Below are 21,745 nucleotides of genomic sequence, written 5' to 3'. Positions count from 1 at the left end.
GCAAGATGATGTTGTAGGTCTTTGGTGCTGGTCTGTGGGTTGACTCTGACTGTTCTCACCATTCATCGCTTCTGTCTATCCGAGATTTTTCTTGGTCTACCACTTCGAGCCTTAACTTGAACTGAGCCTGTGGTCTTCCATTTCCTCAATATGTTCCTAACTGTGGAAACAGACAGCTGAAATCTCTGAGACAGCTTTCTGTATCCTTCCCCTAAACCATGATGGTGAACAATCTTTGTCTTCAGGTCATTTGGGAGTTGTTTTGAGACCCATGTTGCTACTCTTCAGAGAAAATTTAAAGAGGAGGGAAACTTACAATTGACCCCCTTAAATACTCTTTCTCATAATTGGATTCACCTGTGTATGTAGGTCAGGGGTCACTGAGCTTACCAAGCCAATTTGAGTTCCAATAATTAGTTCTAAAGGTTTTGGAATCAATAAAATGACAACAGTGCCCAAATTTATGCACCTGCCTAATTTTGTTTAAACAATTATAGCACACTTTCTGTAAATCCAAAAAAACTTCATTTCACTGCTCAAATATCACTGTGTGTGTCTCCTATATGATATATTCAACTGACATTTTTTATCGTAACAACCAACGATTTATACAAGAAAATCTTGACGATTAACAAGGTTGCCCAAACTTTCGCATCCCACTGTAGCTATACCCTGTATCCACCATTTCTCATTTTACTGGTTCTGTGGCGGCCCCTTGGTACCTTCAGGACACCCCTGAAAAACTCAGCCAACTCTTGCATCTAAATTTGTAAAACAGTTCACAAGTGTGCAAGGACTTTTTTTTTTTTGGTTTGGGGAGCTGCCGCACCTTTATATCACATATACTGCTTCCATCTCATAGCACAATTTCTAAGTGTTACTCCCCTGGTGCCTCATATTCCCTTTCCCCTCCTCTCTCCTGAATTCCTCCCACCTGATAATTCGTCCAGTCAACTCCTTTTTTACTTTTTCTTTACATCAAATAAATGATGATGTCAGCCAGGCCGAAAGCCAAAATAGTGGACCAGTCATGAATTAAGGAGGGTGGGAACAACATGAGAAGTCCACAGAGAGGACCTATGACATAGTGGTGAGGTGAACGCAGCATGAGGAGACCACAGAGTGGCCCAATGACAAGGTCTGGAGTTGGAAGCAGTATAAGGAAGCCACCGAGTGGCACAATGACAGGGTCTGGAGGAGGCTGCAGTATGAGGAGGCCACCAAGTGGCAGAATGAACGAGTCTGGAGGTGGCAGCAGCATGAGGAGACCACAGAGTGGCACAATGACAGAGTCTGGAGATGGCAGCAGCATAAGAAGACCACAGAGCAGTACAATGACTGGAGGTGGCATTAGCAGCAGCAGCATCAGGAGGAGGCCACAGAGAGGTACAATGACAAATCGTGGAGGTGGCAGTAGCATGAGTAGGCCACAGAGTGGCACAATGACCGAATCTGGAGGTGGCAGCAGCGGCAACAGCAGTATCAGGAGGAGGCCACAGATTGGCAAAATGACAGTCTGGAGGTGGCAGCAGCAGCATCAGAAGGAGACCACAGAGTGGCACAATGACAGAGTCTGGAGGTAGCAGCAGCATGCGGAGACCGCAAAGCGGCAGAATGACAGAGTCTGTCAGTGGTGACAGCATCAGGAGGCTACAGAGTGGCAAGGTGACATACTGTGGAGGTGGGTGGTAATACCAGTAACCGCTGAAGATGGTGTGTAAAAGAAGGAGCGCTTGGCATCAGATGTGTGGCATCAGGTGGGTAACAGTATCAGAATAGTAGCTGAGACAGGTAGCCAGAAGAAACCGGTCTCTTTTGTCAAATTGTTGGTGAGGCACCATGGATGATCTAGTCTGAGGCATTGGTGTGTGGAAATCCTGGCTGATGCATGCCTGATTCAACTTGATGCAGTGTCCCACTATTTGTTATATGTGGGCACTTTAAAGGGTTTCTGTCACCTGAAAAATGGGTATTAAGCTGGCTGACATTAGCGATGTGCTAACTATATTAGTGCCATTTCACTTCCTGAACCCTTTATTGAGAAAAATTAACTTTTATAATTCGATTTTCTTAGTAGACACGGCCATTGGGAGGAGAGCAGCGCTGCCCTGGCCCTATCAATCAAGAGAAGAAGGGTGTGAAAAGAGATGGGCAAACAGAGTCTCTAGGAGCAGGTGCAACGCCCCCCCCCCCCTGCTCCTAGCGGCTAATTAGCATATTATAAAAGTTTGTGTTTCTCAATAAATGCTTCAGGCAGTGAGATGTCACTAATATAGTTATGTTCAGCTGACATTAGCACATCGCTAATGTCAGACAGCTTAATACCCATCTTTCAGGTGACAGAAACCCTTTAAACTCTTGCTAAATGTCATATCAAATGTATTGTGGTATCATGCTGTAATTCCCATTAACGGGCTGGCAGTGTCATTTACCTTTATTTGCCCCTAGGTGGTGCTGGCACCACTTATATATATATATACAGTGGCGGAAATAATTATTTGACCCCTCACTGATTTTGTAAGTTTGTCCAATGACAAAGAAATGAAAAGTCTCAGAACAGTATCATTTCAATGGTAGGTTTATTGTAACAGTGGCAGATAGCACATCAAAAGGAAAATCGAAAAAATAACTTTAAATAAAAGATAGCAACTGATTTGCATTTCATTGAGTGAAATAAGTATTTGAACCCCTACCAACCATTAAGAGTTCTGGCTCCCACAGAGTGGTTAGACACTTCTACTCAATTAGTCACCCTCATTAAGGACACCTGTCTTAACTAGTCACCTGTATAAAAGACACCTGTCCACAGAATCAATCAATCAAGCAGACTCCAAACTCTCCAACATGGGAAAGACCAAAGAGCTGTCCAAGGATGTCAGAGACAAAATTGTAGACCTGCACAAGGCTGGAATGGGCTACAAAACCATTAGCAAGAAGCTGGGAGAGAAGGTGACAACTGTTGGTGCGATTGTTCGAAAATGGAAGGAGCACAAAATGACCATCAATCGACCTCGCTCTGGGGCTCCACGCAAGATCTCACCTCGTGGGGTGTCAATGGTTCTGAGAAAGGTGAAAAAGCATCCTAGAACTACACGGGAGGAGTTAGTTAATGACCTCAAATTAGCAGGGACCACAGTCACCAAGAAAACCATTGGAAACACATTACACCGCAATGGATTAAAATCCTGCAGGGCTCGCAAGGTCCCCCTGCTCAGGAAGGCACATGTGCAGGCCCGTCTGAAGTTTGCCAATGAACACCTGAATGATTCAGAGAGTGACTGGGAGAAGGTGCTGTGGTCTGATGAGACCAAAATAGAGCTCTTTGGCATTAACTCAACTCGCTGTGTTTGGAGGAAGAAAAATGCTGCCTATGACCCCCAAAACACCGTCCCCACCGTCAAGCATGGGGGTGGAAACATTTTGCTTTGGGGGTGTTTTTCTGCTAAGGGCACAGGACAACTTATTCGCATAAACGGGAAAATGGACGGAGCCATGTATCGTGAAATCCTGAGCGACAACCTCCTTCCCTCTGCCAGGAAACTGAAAATGGGTCGTGGATGGGTGTTCCAGCACGACAATGACCCAAAACATACAGCAAAGGCAACAAAGGAGTGGCTCAAGAAGAAGCACATTAAGGTCATGGAGTGGCCTAGTCAGTCTCCGGACCTTAATCCAATCGAAAACCTATGGAGGGAGCTCAAGCTCAGAGTTGCACAGAGACAGCCTCGAAACCTTAGGGATTTAGAGATGATCTGCAAAGAGGAGTGGACCAACATTCCTCCTAAAATGTGCGCAAACTTGGTCATCAATTACAAGAAACGTTTGACCTCTGTGCTTGCAAACAAGGGTTTTTCCACCAAGTATTAAGTCTTTTTTTGTTAGAGGGTTCAAATACTTATTTCACTCAATGAAATGCAAATCAGTTGCTATCTTTTATTTAAAGTTATTTTTTCGATTTTCCTTTTGATGTGCTATCTGCCACTGTTACAATAAACCTACCATTGAAATGATACTGTTCTGAGACTTTTCATTTCTTTGTCATTGGACAAACTTACAAAATCAGTGAGGGGTCAAATAATTATTTCCGCCACTGTATATATATATATAGCTGGGGGGGGGTGTAAAGTCAGTGTGTGTGTTAAGGATGAGAATGAAGAGAGGAGGAAGTTAATGGAGGATGTGGACATATGTTTTTCCACCAAAATAATTCACCAAAGATTTTACCACATATAACTGCAGTGCTGAACGCTGAATGAAATTAGTTTTTACACCAAAATAATTCACAAAAGATTTTTACCACATATAACTGCAGTGTGAAACGCTCAATGAAATTAGTTTTTCCACCAAAATAATTCACAAAAGATTTGACCCCATATACAGTGGGATGCGAAAGTTTGGGCAACCTTGTTAAACGTCATGATTTTCCTGTATAAATCGTTGGTTGTTACGATAAAAAATGTCAGTTAAATATATCATATAGGAGACACACACAGTGATATTTGAGAAGTGAAATGAAGTGTATTGGATTTTCAGAAAGTGTGCTATAATTGTTTAAACAAAATTAGGCAGGTGCATAAATTTGGACACCACAAAAAAGAAATGAAATCAATATTTAGTAGATCCTCCTTTTGCAGAAATTACAGCCTCTAAACGCTTCCTGTAGGTTCCAATGAGAGTCTGGATTCTGGTTGAAGGTATTTTGGACCATTCCTCTTTACAAAACATCTTTAGTTCATTCAGGTTTGATGGCTTCCGAGCATGGACAGCTCTCTTTAAGTCACACCACAGATTTTCAATTATATTCAGGTCTGGGGACTGAGATGGCCATTCCAGAACGCTGTACTTGTTCCTCTGCATAAATGCCTTAGTGGATTTTGAGCAGTGTTTAGGGTCGTTGTCTTGTTGAAAGATCCAGCCCCGGCGCAGCTTCAGCTTTGTCACTGATTCCTGGACATTGGTCTCCAGAATCTGCTGATACTGAGTGGAATCCATGCGTCCCTCAACTTTGACAAGATTCCCAGTCTCTGCACTGGCCACACAGCCCCACAGCATGATGGAACCACCACCATATTTTACTGTAGGTAGCAGGTGTTTTTCTTGGAATGCTGTGTTCTTTTTCCTCCATGCATAACGCCCTTTGTTATTGCCAAAAAACTCAATTTTAGTTTCATCAGTCCACAGCACCTTATTCCAAAATGAAGCTGGCTTGTCCAAATGTGCTTTAGCCCAACTTAAGCGGCACTTTTTGTGCTGTGGGCGGAGAAAAGGCTTCCTCTGCATCACTCTCGCATACAGCATCTCCTTGTGTAAAGTGCGCCGAATGGTTGAACGATGCACAGTGACTCCATCTGCAGCAAGATGATGTTGTAGGTCTTTGTTGCTGGTCTGTGAGTTGACTCTGACTGTTCTCACCATTCGTCGCTTCTCTCTATCTGAGATTTTTCTTGGTCTGCCACTTCGAGCCTTAATTTGAACTGAGCCTGTGGTCTTCCATTTCCTCAATATGTTCCTAACTGTGGAAACAGACAGCTGAAATCTCTGAGACAGCTTTCTGTATCCTTCCCCTAAACCATGATGGTGAACAATCTTTGTCTTCAGGTCATTTGAGAGTTGTTTTGAGACCCCCATGTTGCTACTCTTCAGAGAAAATTAAAAGAGGAGGGAAACTTACAATTGACCCCCTTAAATACTCTTTCTCATAATTGGATTCACCTGTATATGTAGGTCAGGGGTCACTGAGCTTACCAAGCCAATTTGAGTTCCAATAATTAGTTCTAAAGGTTTTGGAATCAATAAAATGACAACAGTGCCCAAATTTATGCACCTGCCTAATTTTGTTTAAACAATTATAGCACACTTTCTGTAAATCCAATAAACTTCATTTCACTTCTCAAATATCACTGTGTGTGTCTCCTATATGATATATTTAACTGACATTTTTTATTGTAACAACCAACGATTTATACAGGAAAATCATGATGATTAGCAAGGTTACCCAAACTTTCGCATCCCACTGTAAGTGCAGCGCTTAACACTGAATACAATTTTTTTTCCCACCGAGATAAGTCCCAAAAGATTTTACCTCATATAACTGCAGCACTGAACGCTGAATGAAATTTTTTTTCCACCAAAATAATTCACAAAAGATTTGACCGCATATAAGTGCTGCGCTTAACGCTGAATACAATTTTTTTTTCCCTCCGAAATAAGACACAAAAGATTTTACTTCTAGGTGATGAACAGTAAAATTTGAGTGAGGAAGAAAACACGCCAGGCTAGTGCCTCATTGCTAAGAAACCAGTAATGTGGTAGCTGTGGGAGCTGGGGCTACAGAATTCCCATCTTCTTGGGAGTTGTAGAGGGACCACTTTTAATGGGACAGGAAAGCATGGGTGACATGAAGCTGTTAATTATCAGAGTTGGTGTAGCTGAATTGATATGAGGGAAAGGACTTTGGTGACTCCAGTTGTTTTTTCCTTTGCAAAAAAGCAGTGCCCAGGTGGACATCTTTTCTTTCTTCTCTGCATCTACTTCATCATCATCAACCAATTCATTCAGACATGTGGACCAGTCCACAGCAGCAGCTTCTTATCCTCAGCATACTGCAAGTGATAAGCTGCAGGACAGCAACAGTGCTAGAGATGAGCAAATCAATTATTTCGAATTTCAAACAATTCTGATTTGTTGGAAATCTAAATAACATGAGAGTTGATTCAGGAGAATTTTTCCAGAGGAGAGAGAAAGAGACATAGAGAGTGAGAAAAAAAGAGAAAGAAAAAGTGATAGAGAAAGAGAGAGATTGTTGAAATAATGCAGAAATTAAAATGAGGGGGTAATTTCTTAAGACCGCCATTTTAGACACCGGTCTTAATAACCCCTAGAGCTGGCAGTGGATTCTTCGAAGTTATGAACAGGCGTCGGCCTCTCCATAACTTCGGCATATCCGGTGCCAGTCTAAGTGTAGGACTCTGTTAGATGCTTTGATCAGCAATGCCTCTAAATGTCTTTGCCGGCTTACATTTAGACCAATTTCTTCACCTAAAACAGAAAATGATCATTGAGACGAGCCTGCCCTCCCTCTTCCCCACCCACACCACGCCCACTTTTTTAGACCTGCCGTGAGCGGGGAAAAGTCAGAGATTGTGGCACAAATAACCTTTTCACCGCAATCTGTGCTAGAAATTCGCCTAATATAGGTGTATTTCTGGATAGTAAATGACCCCCTGAATGTTTTTTGGCTTGTCTGTGAGCCGGAGAATCTGGTGCATCTCCTAAACAATTCACCAGTGCTCTATTGTGGTTAATTGCACTCTTACTATATTTTAAAGTGAATTAAAGTGACTGTTGAACTTCAGATCATTATTTATATATCACCCCACCCAGCAGGACCTGCTGAGGCAAGAGCATACTTACATGCTCCTTGGCATTCGGTTCTGGCAGCCTGGGTAGTGTTGAGCGAATTGAAGTATCTGAAGTGGACTTTTATCCGAATTGCAGGAAAAATTTGATTCGTCATGAAGCCAAACTTACTCACACTTCATGGTAACAACTCAATTTTACTGAAATGGCAGTAAAAACAAAAAAAAAATTATACTCACCTCAGCCATTTGCATGCAAAGAGGCCGCCAAAGATACCATGCAAAATCTGGGCCGGAGTGATGACGTTATCGTGCGAGATTTCGTGCAGTGTCTTCAATCAAGATGCCTGCAATGGCCTCTATTCAATCAAATGGAAGGTGAGTATTTTTTATTTGTTCTTTTTACCATATTAATCCCTGAAAGCCCTAAATGTTAATCTCAGATGCCGCGATCAGCTTTGAATATGGCATCACTGTTCCACGTCATTGTACCCACTACATAAAAAGAAATGTGCTTCATGATGAAGTAAATAGTCACTAAATGAATTTTTTTTGTGTCCAGTGTCTTAACTGCACTTCAGTCCCTGATTGTAAACTTCTGGCACAGATGAGGGTCACTTGCAAATATTGCAGCCAGTAATCATCTGCAGAGGTGACGTGTCTTCAAGTGTTCCCACTTGGTGGGGGTAAACTAAAATAATGATCTGAAGTTGGAAAACCCATTTGAATTAACAAAAATTTGACAACAAACCATGATATAATGTATACAATTGAACCCCTTCCCGATCCATGACGTACTACTATGTTATGGGAACCACTGCGTTCCCGCAATTTGACATAATAGTACGTCATGGTGATCGCGCGGATACCATATCGGTGCGCGCGCGATCACTGCAGGGGCCCGGCAGTCCCTGGTAGCCAGGCCCCTATTGTATCCGCCGGCATCACTGTAAAAGCTGATGCCGGCGGATTAACCCCTTCTATGCCGCAGTCCGCGCTGACTGCGACATAGAAGGGTTTTGTGTCGAGTAAGTGAGCGCATCGGGGACCCGATGCATGACAAGGCAGCCCGATGTCGTGCAGAGGCTGCCCAAGGCCTGCCTTCTATGGGTGCCTCAGGCTGGATCTCCTAGGCAACCTGTTAATGTATGACTCCGTGTCATACACTAACAGGGAATGCATTACAATACAGATGTATTGTAATGCATTGCAGAGGGGATTAGACCCCCAAAAGTGAACATCAGAAATAAAGTAGAGAAAAAAAAGTTGAAAAAAGTGTTTTTAATAAAATTAATAAAGTAATAAAATTAATAAAGTAAAAAAAGAAAAAAGAAAAGCCCCTTTCCCCTTATTTTATAATAAAAAACTGAAAAAAATCACACATATTAGGTATCACCACGTCCGTAATGACCGGCTAAGTAAGAACGTTGTAAAAAAAGCAATTTTTGTCATCTTACATAACAAAAAGTGCAACACCAAGCGATCAAAAAGGCGTATGTCCCACAAAATGGTATCAATAAAACTGTCACCTCATCCCGCAAAAAATGAGCCCCTACCTAAGATAATCGCCCAAAAAATATAAAAACTATAGCTCTCAGAACATGGAGACACTAAAACATAATTTTTTTTGTTTCAAAACTGCTATTATTGTGCTAAAGTGAAATACATTAAAAAAATATACATATTAGGTATCGCCACGTCCGTAACAACCACCTCTATAAAAATATCACATGATCTAACCCCTCAGTTGAACACCGTAAATTAAAAAAAATAACACTGTGTAAAAAATGGCATTTTTGTCACATTACATCACAAAAACTGCAATAGCAAGTGTTCAAAAAGGTGTATGCCCCCCAAAATAGTACCAATCAGACCGACACCTCATCCCGCAAAAAATTAGGCCCTACCTAAGATAATCTGTCAAAAAATAAAAAAGCTATGACTCTTAGACAATGGAGACACTAAAATATGATTATTTTTTGCTTCAAAACTGCTATTATTGTGTTAAAGTTAAATAAATAAATAAATAAAAGTATACATATTCGGTACCGCCACATCCGTAAACAACCAGCTCTATAAAAATATAACTTGACCTAACCCCACAGATGAACACCGTAAAAAATTAAAATAAAAACGGTGTAAAAAAAAAGAAGACATTTTTGTCACCTTACATCACAAAATTTGCAACACCAAGTGATCAAAAAGTCATATACCCCCCAAATACCGTCACCTCATCCTGCAAAAAAAGAGTCCTTTCCTAAGACATTTGGTCAAAAACAAAAAAAAGCTATGGCTCTCAGACTATGGATATACTAAAATATCATTATTTTGGTTTCAAAAATGCTATTATTGTGTAAAACTTAAATAAATAATGAAAAGCAGACAAATTAGGTATTGCCACGTCTGTAACGATCTGCTCTATAAAAATGTCACATGACCTAATCCCTCAGGTAAACACTGTAAAAAATTAATAAATAAAAACTGCGCCAAAACAACCAATTTTTTGGTCCCCTTGCCCCATAAAGTGTAATAATGAATGATCAAAAAATTATATTTACCCAAAAATGGTACCAATAAAAACTTAAAATCTTCCTGCAAAATCGAGCCCCTGCACAAGACGATCAGCAGAAAAATAAAAAAAATAGGGCGTTAAGAAAATGGAGATTCAAAAACCAAATTGTTCTTTTCAAAAATGCTTTATTATGTAAAACTGAAACAAACATAATAGAAAGTAGACATATTTGATATCATTGCGTCTGTAACAACCTGCTCTATAAAAAATAGCTTCAAATGGGACATGGGCTTCAAATGGGACATGGCATCTAAAAACCAGTTCAGCAAAATCTGCCTTCCAAAAACCACATAGCGTTCCTTTCCTACTGCGCCCTGCCGTGTGCCCATACAGCAGTTTACGATCACATGTGGGGTGTTTCTGTAAACCGCAGAATCAGGGTACTAAATATTGAGTTTTATTTGGCTGTTAAACCTTACTTTTCTACTGGAAAAAAAATATTAAAATGTAAAATCTGCCAAAAAAGGGAAATTCTGAAATTTCCTCTCCATTTTCCATTTATTCTTGTGGAACACCTAAAGGGTTAACAAAGTTTGTAAAAATCAGTTTTTTTTATACCTTGAGGGGCGTAGTTTCTAAAATAGGGTCATTTTTGGGTGGTTTCTATTATGTAAGCCTCACAAAGTGACTTCAGACCTGAACTGGTCCTTAAAAAGTGGATTTTCCCCAAAATTTCAAGATTTGCTTCCAAACTTCTAAGCCTTCTAAAATGTCATTTTCAAAATGATCCAAACATGAAATAGACATATGGGAAATGTAAAGTAATAACTATTATATGAGGTATCACTATCATAAAAGTAGAGAAATAGAAATTTGAAAATTTGGGAATTTTTCTACATTTTTGGTAAATTTGGGATTTTTTTCACAATTAAAGGTGAAATATATTGACTCAAGATTATGACTATCATGAAGTACAATGTGTCATGAGAAAACAATCTCAGAATGGCTTGGAGAAGTAAAAGTGTTCCAAAGCTATTATCACATAAAGTGACACATGTCAGATTTGCAAAAAATGGCCTGGGCAGAAAGGTGAAAACAGGCCTGTGGTTGAAGGGATTAATATATCATACATAATAAATAAATATATCTATTTCTATGTATATCTTAAGTTTTTTGGTGAAGACTTTTATCATATTCCTTTTTGGTTGCATTATAACAGAAGTACAGACATTAGTCCCAAGATTATCTACTTCTATTTATGACTTTAATTTACACTAATGTAAGTCAAAATCATAAAATAAGTCCTTGATGATGCTAACAAGATTTTCATATTAGCAGAATAACCTTACATTTGTCCATGTAAAATAAAATAAGATCTGCTTGTAAAGTAGAGCATTTTACTATGTCTTAGCTATGATTTGAGTTTTACACTTACCTCTGTCTTTATAGAAGTTCCTGGACTATACATTTATTAAAAGTTGAACCTTTACAAAATGTCGAAAGTCCAAAATGTTAATAGCTTTTGATATACAAAAGGATTCAATTCTATGTCCTTTTTAAGGCTAAAGCAGATATGGAATTGTACTGTAAATGTGCAACAATCCTTAACTGGAGCCGATGGATCAGTTTTAAACTATTTCAGCTTTCACTGACCAGCAATACTACTAAATCAAAGTTAATTTCTGAAGGAACAATGGTGATGAGATCTAAATGTGTTCAACACAATGTGCTCCTGAAAACATACACTGAGAAGCATTTTTTATATTTTTTATTATCTATTGCTTACATTCTTTTTTTGCAAGTGATAATTGCAGAAGTGTATTGCTTAAAAGCATTATCCAATTCTAAAAATGCCCCCCACAATGCCCCGGCCCCTCCTATAGATCATACGTACCCTGCTCCCCGGTCACCCCGGATCCCTGCACGGCCACTGTTGTATATCACTGTCGTGCGGATCCAAACTTTCGGTAATGGGGGCTGCAGGCAATAGTAGGACGCAACAGTGAATAGCCCCCATAGCATCACAGATGACGTTTTGATCTGCGCATCGGGGAGATACAACAGTGGTCGTGCTGAGATTTGGAGTTGCGCGGGTGCCGGGGAGTGTGGTAAATATGATCTATAGGAGGGGCCCGGGCATTGTGGGGTGCATTTTTAGAATTGGATAACCTTTTCTAATAATATTGAAAGCACGGTGGTCTTAATAAAATGTCATAAATGTGCATAAATCTGATGTATATATTAGATGATATATACTGGGGTGGTCTACTGACTGCCTTTTGGAAACCACAATATTGGTTATCTGCATAGACGCATAAAAGCAATTTTTTATGTAGCCTTAGCAAAAGGTTTAAATTAGAGATGAGCGAAGTGAGAAAAAATTTTCGCCTGCTTCACTGAATTTCACAAAGAAATTTGATTTGTGACAAATTACTTAATCATAGTCACGAATCACATTCAATTGTATGTAGCGGACTTGATGATGGGGAACGATGATTGCGCCGCCCCTATCATTGAAACCCTCAGATGCCGCGTTTATCGCTGATTGTGGCATCTGACAGTAACATTGAGGCCTTTTATCATCATCAGTGATGAAGTCACGTTGCCCGGCCAGTGTGCTGATTTTGCACAGTTTCTTGAGATGGTGTAACGGTCTCTCCGCGAGCAAATGGATGAGGGGAGTATGTTTGTTTGCTTTTTTACCACCATTTCATGAAAAATGTATTCTTTGCCACGAAGCGTGAGGAAATTTGGCTTCATAGCAAATAAAATGTTTCCTGAAATTCAGATTGAAGTCAATTTGTTTCACTTTAATTCACTCAACACTAGTTTAAATGTATGCACTGTGATAAATTCACCCTTTATAATTCCTGCCATACCTACAAAATTAACCATAAAAATCCATGCAGTCTTGACTATATTATTGTGTACACTGCAATAATTAGTGCTGAGGGAATCAAAGTTAATGATGTGGAATTCGATCCAAATTTCAAGAAAAATTTGATTCAGATTGAAGTCGAATTTCCTGGCGCTTCGTGGTAACAAATAAGTTTTTCCTGAAATGGCAGTATCTTCATTCAGCAGGATTGCGCTGACGTCACCGCGCTCACCACATGGTGAGCGCGATGACGTCAGTGCAGGTCCTTTTGCAGGTCCTGCAAGAAGAAGAAAGAAGACGATAATGGCTGCACGATCAAGTGGATGAGGTAAGTAATTTTTTTAATTATTTTTTAACCCTTAATTGACATTTTACTTAGCATTCTGTAATAAAGAATTCCATTATTTTCCATTATAACCATGTTATAATGAGAAATAATAAAATCTGCAGAACAACGAACCCAAACCCGGACTTCAGTGAAAATTTTCCGGGTTCAGTTCGGGGTATCAACATTCAGTTTTTTATCACTCGCGTGCAAAACGCATTAAAACGCCTTGCACCAACATTATCTCCAAATGAGGTTGTCTTCTGTTGATCCTATGGGTTCATTACTGTGTAAAAGTGCAGACAGTTAAGAGGATCCTCTGTTAGGTTGGTTTCATTTTAGTGCTAAAATGTTTTGGCAGGCTGTTCTGAGGAGCAGCCCGCCAGAGTTCATTGCATCCAGTATAGCCAGAAACCAATATAATTGACTATAATGGGACCTGGAGAAGATCAGGCCTCTTTCTGGCATTACGGCTGAGACTCAGACAGAAAAATAGCTCCACAAGCAGTGTTTTTTGTCCAGGCATAACAGCCCGCTAGAACAATTTAGTGCTAGTGTGAAACTAGCCTTAAACTGGTTGGCAAGTCTAACTCTGGCTGAAGGTATATTGTTAGAAAATACCACATTTTCTTATTAGCAAAATTAAAAAAAAATATATTATATTGTTTGTGCACGAATAAAAATGATAGAAGATAACACATTTCTAGACCAAAGCATTCATTTACAGATGCATAAAAATGCTTGCTATGAGCTGCCAGACACTGGAGGTTTCTTTGTAAAGGTAAAGCATTTCATTTTCTCAACTTCTTACATAGCAACTCATTATATACTGGTATTATTGTCCTAGGCAACTGGCTAAAGGGCATAACATCATTTAATGTTTGAAGGCTACACAGACAATTGGTCTTTCCTTTGAAAAGGTGACAAGGACACTCTTTTTGACTACAGAAGTACCTTGGCGATTTCTTGACATTCTCATCATGTTTGATTGTAAGTCTGTTAGTTGTCAGTGTCACTCTTGGGCTTTATGACATGCTGACATTGAGACCAAACAAACATGTAACAAAATATGCATCATGATTCTTATCTTCATAGATAAATATCTATTTTGTATACAATGCAATACAAATACATTTTTAGATAATAGTATGAAATTCTGTGATCATTCACGAGCAAGACATAAAATGCCTTTCTTAACAGAATATACAACAACTACCATAAAAAATGTACCAATATTGCAAATTAAAATGTAACGGATTTGAAAAATAATATTTCTTAACTATACTGGAGAATGGCTTATTTGTCTAGCACATTGTATAGTTGATAATTAGAGTCAGCCGGTTCTGAAAAAAATTGGTTTGATCCGAATTTATTCAACGCGAATCGTGTTAAAAAACGTCTGTTTCCTGGCTGCAGAGAGCCTTTATAGTGGTGTAGAACACTGTGCCTTGCAGTAACACGCATAGGGAGTCTGCTGTGGTAGTGAAATAATACTGTAAGTCCGTATGACATGCAGATGACAGGCGTCGCTCTTAGAAACACTGCACACTTCACTTATTAGGACAGTCACGGGACCAAAACTGACCAAATAACTCAAGTATGAACTCAGCCTTATTATTATTATTATTTATTATTAAAGCGCCATTCATTCCATAGCGCTGTACATATGATAAGCAGTGCACATACATAATACAAACAATTGCACTAATCATAAACAAGACAAGTTACAAACTGGTACAGAAGGAGAGAGGGCCCTGCCCGTGAGGGCTTACAATCTACATGGTATGGGAGAAGGACACAGTAGGTGAGGGTAAAGTTGGTCATGGCGGTATAGAGGCAGCAGGGTCACTGGTTGTAGGCTTGTCTGAAGAGGTGGGTTTTCAGGTTTCTTTTGAAGGATTCCAATGTAGGTGAGAGTCTGATATGTTGGGGTAGCGAGTTCCAGAGTATGGGGGATGCACGGGAGAAATCTTGGAGTCGATTGTGGGAAGAGGCGATAAGAGGAGAGGAGAGAAGGAGGTCTTGTGAGGATCGGAGAGTGCGTGTGGGGATGTATCGGGAAAGTAGCTCAGAGATGTAGGGAGGGGACAGGTTATGGACGGCCTTGTATGTATTTGTTAGTACTTTGAAGCCTTACAGGTCGATGTTAGCGCCAAGAAGAACCTGTTCTATTAACACCTTAAGGACCCAGGATGAGTACCCTAAATGGTCGGTAATTTGCGCCCCAGTACGAGCATTCTCGTCCTGCTCTCCTTCCCCCCCCCCCCCATGTGCAGTCCGGCAATCAGCAACACGGATCTGGCTGTTACTGACAGCTGGATCCCTGCTGCATCAACCAGCATCGGTGATAATGCAGATGCCAGTGGATTAACCCCTTATGCGGTGGCGGGGACCCAATGGTTGCCATGGCAGCCCCAAGCCATTCCAAAGCCTTGGGGCCTGGCATGTATGGAGGCCTGTGAGGCCCAGACCCCAGACTGGGTCTCATAGGCAAACTATCAGTGTATTACACTGTGTAATTCACTGATAGTCAATGCAGTAAAATACAGATGTATTGTGCTGCATTGAAACAGGGATCAGACCCCTGTCCCTGAGTGGGACAAAAAAAAAAAATAATAAAAGTTAAAAAAAGTTTTTATATTCGAATTTGCGATATTTCACGAATATTAGGGCAAATATTTGTCATATAATCGCAAATTCGCTGTCTTCGTTCACTATTTTTATCAATGCAAAAATCTCAATATAAAATTCCCTTACTGTGCATGCGCAAAAGGCAAAAGGGTCGTGGCCTAGTTTAGCAACTGTTTTCAAACTACCCAAAGTTTGAGGAGATTGGAAAACATGGTTGGCAGCAATTTTCACGACAGTGAGGAAGAACTCCTGATCACTGTTAGTAATTTGACATTACAGCAGTGTATTTGATTACATTTCACATGCATGTCAGAACAATCGCTTTATATGCAGATAAAGTGTTATAAAATATTAGCGATTGCGAAAATCATCACTTATGATATACATACAACTTCACATTTTTGTAAGGTCTAAGTAGATATTACTGATTAGTGCACTAAGTATTGTTGTGACATCACAGCACTATGTCTGGAGAATATACGTATGGACAGCATAGAAATATCTCTCACATGCACATTGCACATGTATTTTCCTGCCACACACTATACCCCCCCCCCTCACACACACACACACACAAACACAGTCTATAGATTAGAGTTTGTGTCCTGTTGGTCAGGACTCTGGAGAAGCTTTCTTTGTCTTACCGCCAGTATTTGCTAGTTCATTTAGAGTTGCCCAGGGTGCACCAAGGGGAGGTGAATCAGCTTTACACCCCATACCGTACCGTCACTTCACTAGACAGGACAGGTACATCTCTCCTCAGCTGGTCAATATCAGATTGCTCAGACCCCACACACATACAATCACAATACAATCTGATCTTATAACGGTAACATTAAATCTATTATTTCCCCTTCAAAGACTTAAATGCTTTTTGATGTTTTGCTGAGGACATTATTTTCAATACTTGCATTAAAAAAAATTGGGATTTTATGCTTGCATCTTTATCCTGCAGCGCACGTTGGAGCGGGGATATGACAGGACCCAGGTCCAGGCTGAGAAGCAGAGGATTGTGAGGGAGATCCATTTCGAGCTCTTAAGGAAGTTTAACCGCCTCACGTCCGCCCATAGGATATAAACGTCCTATGGGTGGACGTCTATTTCTGACAGCGCGTTTTAAAACGTCCTGTCAGAAATAGCAGCTGCACGCTAATCGTGCAGCTGCTGATCGGGTTGCCCGCTGTCAGTGACAGCAGGGCAACCCAGAGATAAGGCAGGAACAGTGCCCAGGTGTCCCTGCCTTCACGATCGCTGCAGACACAGCGCTCACCGAGCGCTGTGTCTGCAGAGCAGGAAGCGCTGTGCGCTTCCTGTTCCGGCCCGGCGGTCATGTGACCGCCGGTACCGGAGAGTGCAGGGGCTGTGTGAGGTCTCTCAGAGACCTCGATCAGCCCTGCTGTGAGGCTGTACAGCGCAGGATTGCTGCTGTACAGCCTCTATAGGGGTGCATTTCCACTGTAACTGGGGCTACTATGTCAGCCCCAGTTACAGGAGAAATCAACAGTGAAAAAAAAAAAAAAAAGTGAAGTAAATGTCCCCCAGAGGTCTTGTATGACCTTATGGGGGACGAAAAGTGTAAAATAAAATAAAAATAAAATAAAGTGTTGAAAAAATAAAATAAAAAAAAGGTTCACATGTAAAAAAAAAAAAATCCCAAGTAAGGAATAAAAAAAAAATAAAAAAATAGAAAAAATAAAATAAAATAGACATATTTAGTATTGCCGCGTCCGTAAAAACCAGCTCTATAAAAATATCACATGACCTAACCCCTCGGGTGAACACCGTAAAAAATAAATAAAAAAAACTGTGTCAAAACAAGCAATTTTTGTCACCTTGCATCACAAAAGGTGCAACACCAAGTGATCAAAAATGCGTATGTCCCACAAAATGGTACCAATAAAACCGTCACCTCATCCCGCAAAAAATGAGCCCCTACATAAGAAAATCTCTCAAAAAATAAAAAAACTATAGCTCTTAGAACATGGAGACACTAAAACATCATTTTTTTGGTTTCAAAAATGCTATTATTGTGTTAAAGTGAAACAAATAAAGAAAAGTATACATATTAGGTATTGCCGCGTCCGTAAAAACCAGCTCTATAAAAATATCACATGACCTAACCCCTCGGGTGAACACCGTAAAAAAAAAATAAAAAAAACGGTGTCAAAACAAGCAATTTTTGTCACCTTGCATCACAAAAGGTGCAACACCAAGTGATCAAAAACGCGTATGTCCCACAAAATAGTACCAATAAAACCGTCACCTCATCCCGCAAAAAATGAGCCCCTACATAAGAAAATCTCTCAAAAAATAAAAAAACTATAGCTCTCAGAACATGGACACATTAAAACATAATTTTTTGGTTTCAAAAATGCTATTATTGTGTAAAACTTTAATAAATGAGAAAAAGTATACATATTAGGTATCGCCACGTCCGTAACAATCTGCTCTATAAAAATGTCACTTGACTGAACCCCTCAGGTGAACGCTGTAAAAATAAATAAATAGAAACTGTGCTAAAACAACCAATTTTTTGGTCACCTTGCCCCATAAAGTGTTATAATGAATGATCAAAAAATCATATGTACCCAAAAATAGTACTAATAAAACTGGCACCTTATCCCCTAGTTTCCAAAATGGGGTCACTTCTTGGGAGTTTCTACTGTAAGGGTGCATCAGGGGGCTTCAAATGGGACATGGCATCTAAAAACCATGTGGAGTTCCTTTCCTTCTGCGCCCTGCCGTGTGCCCATACAGCAGTTTACGACCACATGTGGGGTGTTTCTGTAAACCGCAGAATCTGGGTAATAAATATTGAGTTTTGTTTGGCTGTTAACCATCGATGTGTTAAAGAAAAAAATTGATTAAAATGGAAAATCTGCCAAAAAAGTGAAATTTAAAAATTTGATCTCCATTTTCCTTTAATTCTTGTGGAACGCCTAAAGGGTTAACAAAGTTTGTAAAATCGGTTTTGAATACCTTGAGGGGTGTACTTTCTACAATGGGGTCATTTATGGGGGTATCCACTATGTAGGCCCCACAAAGTGACTTCAGACCTGAACTGGTCCTTATAAAGTGGGTTTTGGCAATTTTCTTACAAATTTGAAGAATTGCTTCTAAACTTCTAAGCCTTCTAACGTCCTAAAAAAATAAAATGACATTTCCAAAATGATGCCAACATAAAGTAGACATATGGGAAATGTTAAATAATAACTATTTTATGAGGTATCACTTTCTGTTTTGAAAGCAGAGAAATTGAAATTTAGAAAATTGCGAATTTTTCAAATTTTTGGGTAAATTTGGGATTTTTTCATAAATAAAGGTGAAATATTTTGACTCAAATTTATGACTATCATGAAGTACAATGTGTCACGAGAAAACAATCTCTGAATGACTTGGATAAATAAAGGTGTTCCAAAGTTATTACCACATAAAGTGAGATATGTCAGTTTTGCAAAATTTGGCCTGGTCAGGAAGGGGGCAAATGGCCCGGATGGGAAGTGGTTAATGGCAGGCACCCTAGGATGGCCATATTAAAGAAATGGAGAGTAGGAACTCGGAGCGGTTCAGAGAGATCCGTGACAGAATATGCCCAGGTACAATGCTTACATTACTTTTCTATCTCTAACCAACACTCTGTAATGTATATATGCAGTTATGAAAATAAGTATTTCACCCCTTTACAAATAATTACTTATTACATGGTGTGACACGTAGCAAATCAGAAGGTTACATTATACATCTTTACCTCGCCATGAGTGTATTTATATATATATATACACAGCGAGGTACAGATGTATAATATAACCGGCTGATTTCGTGCATTTCACAAACACAAATATATACAGTGGATATAAAAAGTCTACACACCCCTGTTAAAATGTCAGGTTTCTGTGCTGTAAAAAAATGAGACAAAGATAAATCATTTCAGTACTTTTTCCACCTTTAATGTGACATATAAACTGTACACAACTCAATTGAAAAGCAAACTTAAATATTTTAGGTAGAGGGAAGAAAAAAATTAAAAATAAAATAATATGGTTGCATAAGGGTTCACACCCTTAAACTAATACTTTGTTGAAGCACCTTTTGATTTTATTACAGTACTCAGTCTTTTTGGGTATGAGTCTATCAGCATGGCACATTTTGACTTGCCAAGATTTGCCCACTCTTCTTTGCAAAAACAATCCAAATCTGTCAGATTGCGAGGGCATCTCACCCCACAGATTTTCCATCGGATTCAGGTCTGGGCTCTGCTTGGGCCATTCCAAAACTTTTATCTTCTTTAGCCATTCCTTTGTCAATTTGGATGTATGCTTTGGGTCGTTGTCATGCTGAAAGATGAAGTTCTTCTTGATTTTCAGCTTTCTAGCAGAAGCCTGAAGGTTTTGTGTCAATATTGAATGCTATTTGGAACTCTTCATAATTCCCTCTAATTTAACTAAGGCCCCAGTTCCAGCTGAAGAAAAACAGCCCCAAAGCAAGATGCTGCCACCACCATGCTTCACTGTGGGTATGGTGTTCTTTTGGTGATGTGCAGTGTTGTTTTTGCGCCAAACATATCTTTTGAAATTATGGCCAAAAAGTTCAACCTTGGTTTCATCAGACCATAACACCTTTTCCCACATGCTGTTGGGAGCCTTCAGATGTGTTTTTGCAAAATATAGCCTGGCTTGGATGTTTTTCTTCGTATGAAAAGGCGTTCATCTTGCCACTCTACCCCATAGCCCAGACATATGAAGAATACGGGAGATTGTTGTCACATGTACCACACAGCCAGTACTTGCCAGATATTACTGCAGCTCCTTTAATGTTGCTGTAGGCCTCGCAGACCAGTTTTCTTCTCATCTTTTCATCAATTTTGGAGGGACGTCCAGTTCTTGGTTATGTCACTGTTGTGCCATATTTTCTCCACTTGATGATGACTGTCTTCACTGTGTTCCATGGTATATCTAATGCCTTGGAAATTCTTTTGTACCCTTCTCCTGACTGATACCTTTTAACAATGAGATCCCTCTGATGCTTTGGAAGCTCTCTGTGAATAATGGCTTTTGCGGTGGGATGCGACTAAGAACAGGAAAGACCAACTAGAACAGTTGAACTTTATTTGGGGTCAATCAGAGGCACTTTAAATGATGGCAGGTGTATGCTGACTCTTATTAAACATGATTTTGAATGTGATTGCTTAATTCTGAACACAGCTACATCCCCAGTTATAAGAGGGTGTGCACACTTATGCAACCACATTATTTTAGTTTTTTTGTTTTCTTCCCTCCACCTAAAATATTTCAGTTTGTTTTTCAATTGAGTGGTACAGTTTATAGGTCACATTAAGGGCTCGTTCACACGACCGTGTGAAGCACGTGCTCGTGCTGTGGACATTCACTTGAATGGATCCGCCATCCCTCCATTCCGCAAAAAGATAGAGCAAGCTCTATCTTTTTGCAGTGCGGAAGCACGGAACGGAACCTCAGAAAGCACTCCTTAGTGCTTCCGTAGTGTTCCGTTCAGTGGTTCTTTTCTGCACCGTTCCACATCTCTGGATTTGCGGACCCATTGAAATGAATGGGTCTGCATCCGTGATGTGGAATGGCCAAGGGACGGGACCCGTGTATTGCGGATGCGCAAATGCGGTCCGCAATATGGGCACGGGCTTCAAATGGTCGTGTGAACAAGCCCTAAAGGTGGAAATAGTTATGAAATGATTTATCTTTGTCTCATTTTTTTTACAGCACAGAAACATGACATTTTAACAGGGGTGTGTAGACTTTTTATATCCACTGTATATATATATATATATATATATATGTGTGTGTGTACAGTATATACATAAACTGCAATCATCATTCTGTATTCCAGTAAAAGGCCCCGTACATCATTACATTAGATACATCTCCCACTTAACCCCTTAATGCCCTATGACGTACATGTACGTCAGATCTGGATGTGACTTAAAGCCCAGATATGTACATGTACTGCATGGTGATCGGGTGGGTGCAGGAGCTGTGCCGCCCAATCAGTGGCAGGGGTCCAACAGTCAC

At 40.0% G+C, this 21,745-nt stretch overlaps 1 long non-coding RNA gene across 1 annotated transcript; it reads right to left on the bottom strand.

Annotated features, from left to right (window-relative positions):
* Positions 1-905: 905 nt before the first annotated feature.
* On the bottom strand, positions 906-20,308 carry LOC121001857. Its single transcript, XR_005779161.1, has 3 exons — positions 20,297-20,308; positions 7,104-7,223; positions 906-916 (listed from the first exon to the last, which is right to left on the bottom strand). It is a non-coding gene; the product is annotated as an uncharacterized LOC121001857 (long non-coding RNA).
* Between the last annotated feature and the right edge of the window lie 1,437 nt (positions 20,309-21,745).

This window comes from Bufo bufo, chromosome 5 (genome assembly GCF_905171765.1).
Source record: "Bufo bufo chromosome 5, aBufBuf1.1, whole genome shotgun sequence".
Lineage (NCBI taxonomy): Eukaryota > Metazoa > Chordata > Amphibia > Anura > Bufonidae > Bufo > Bufo bufo.
This window is presented reverse-complemented; position numbering and strand designations above follow the sequence as displayed.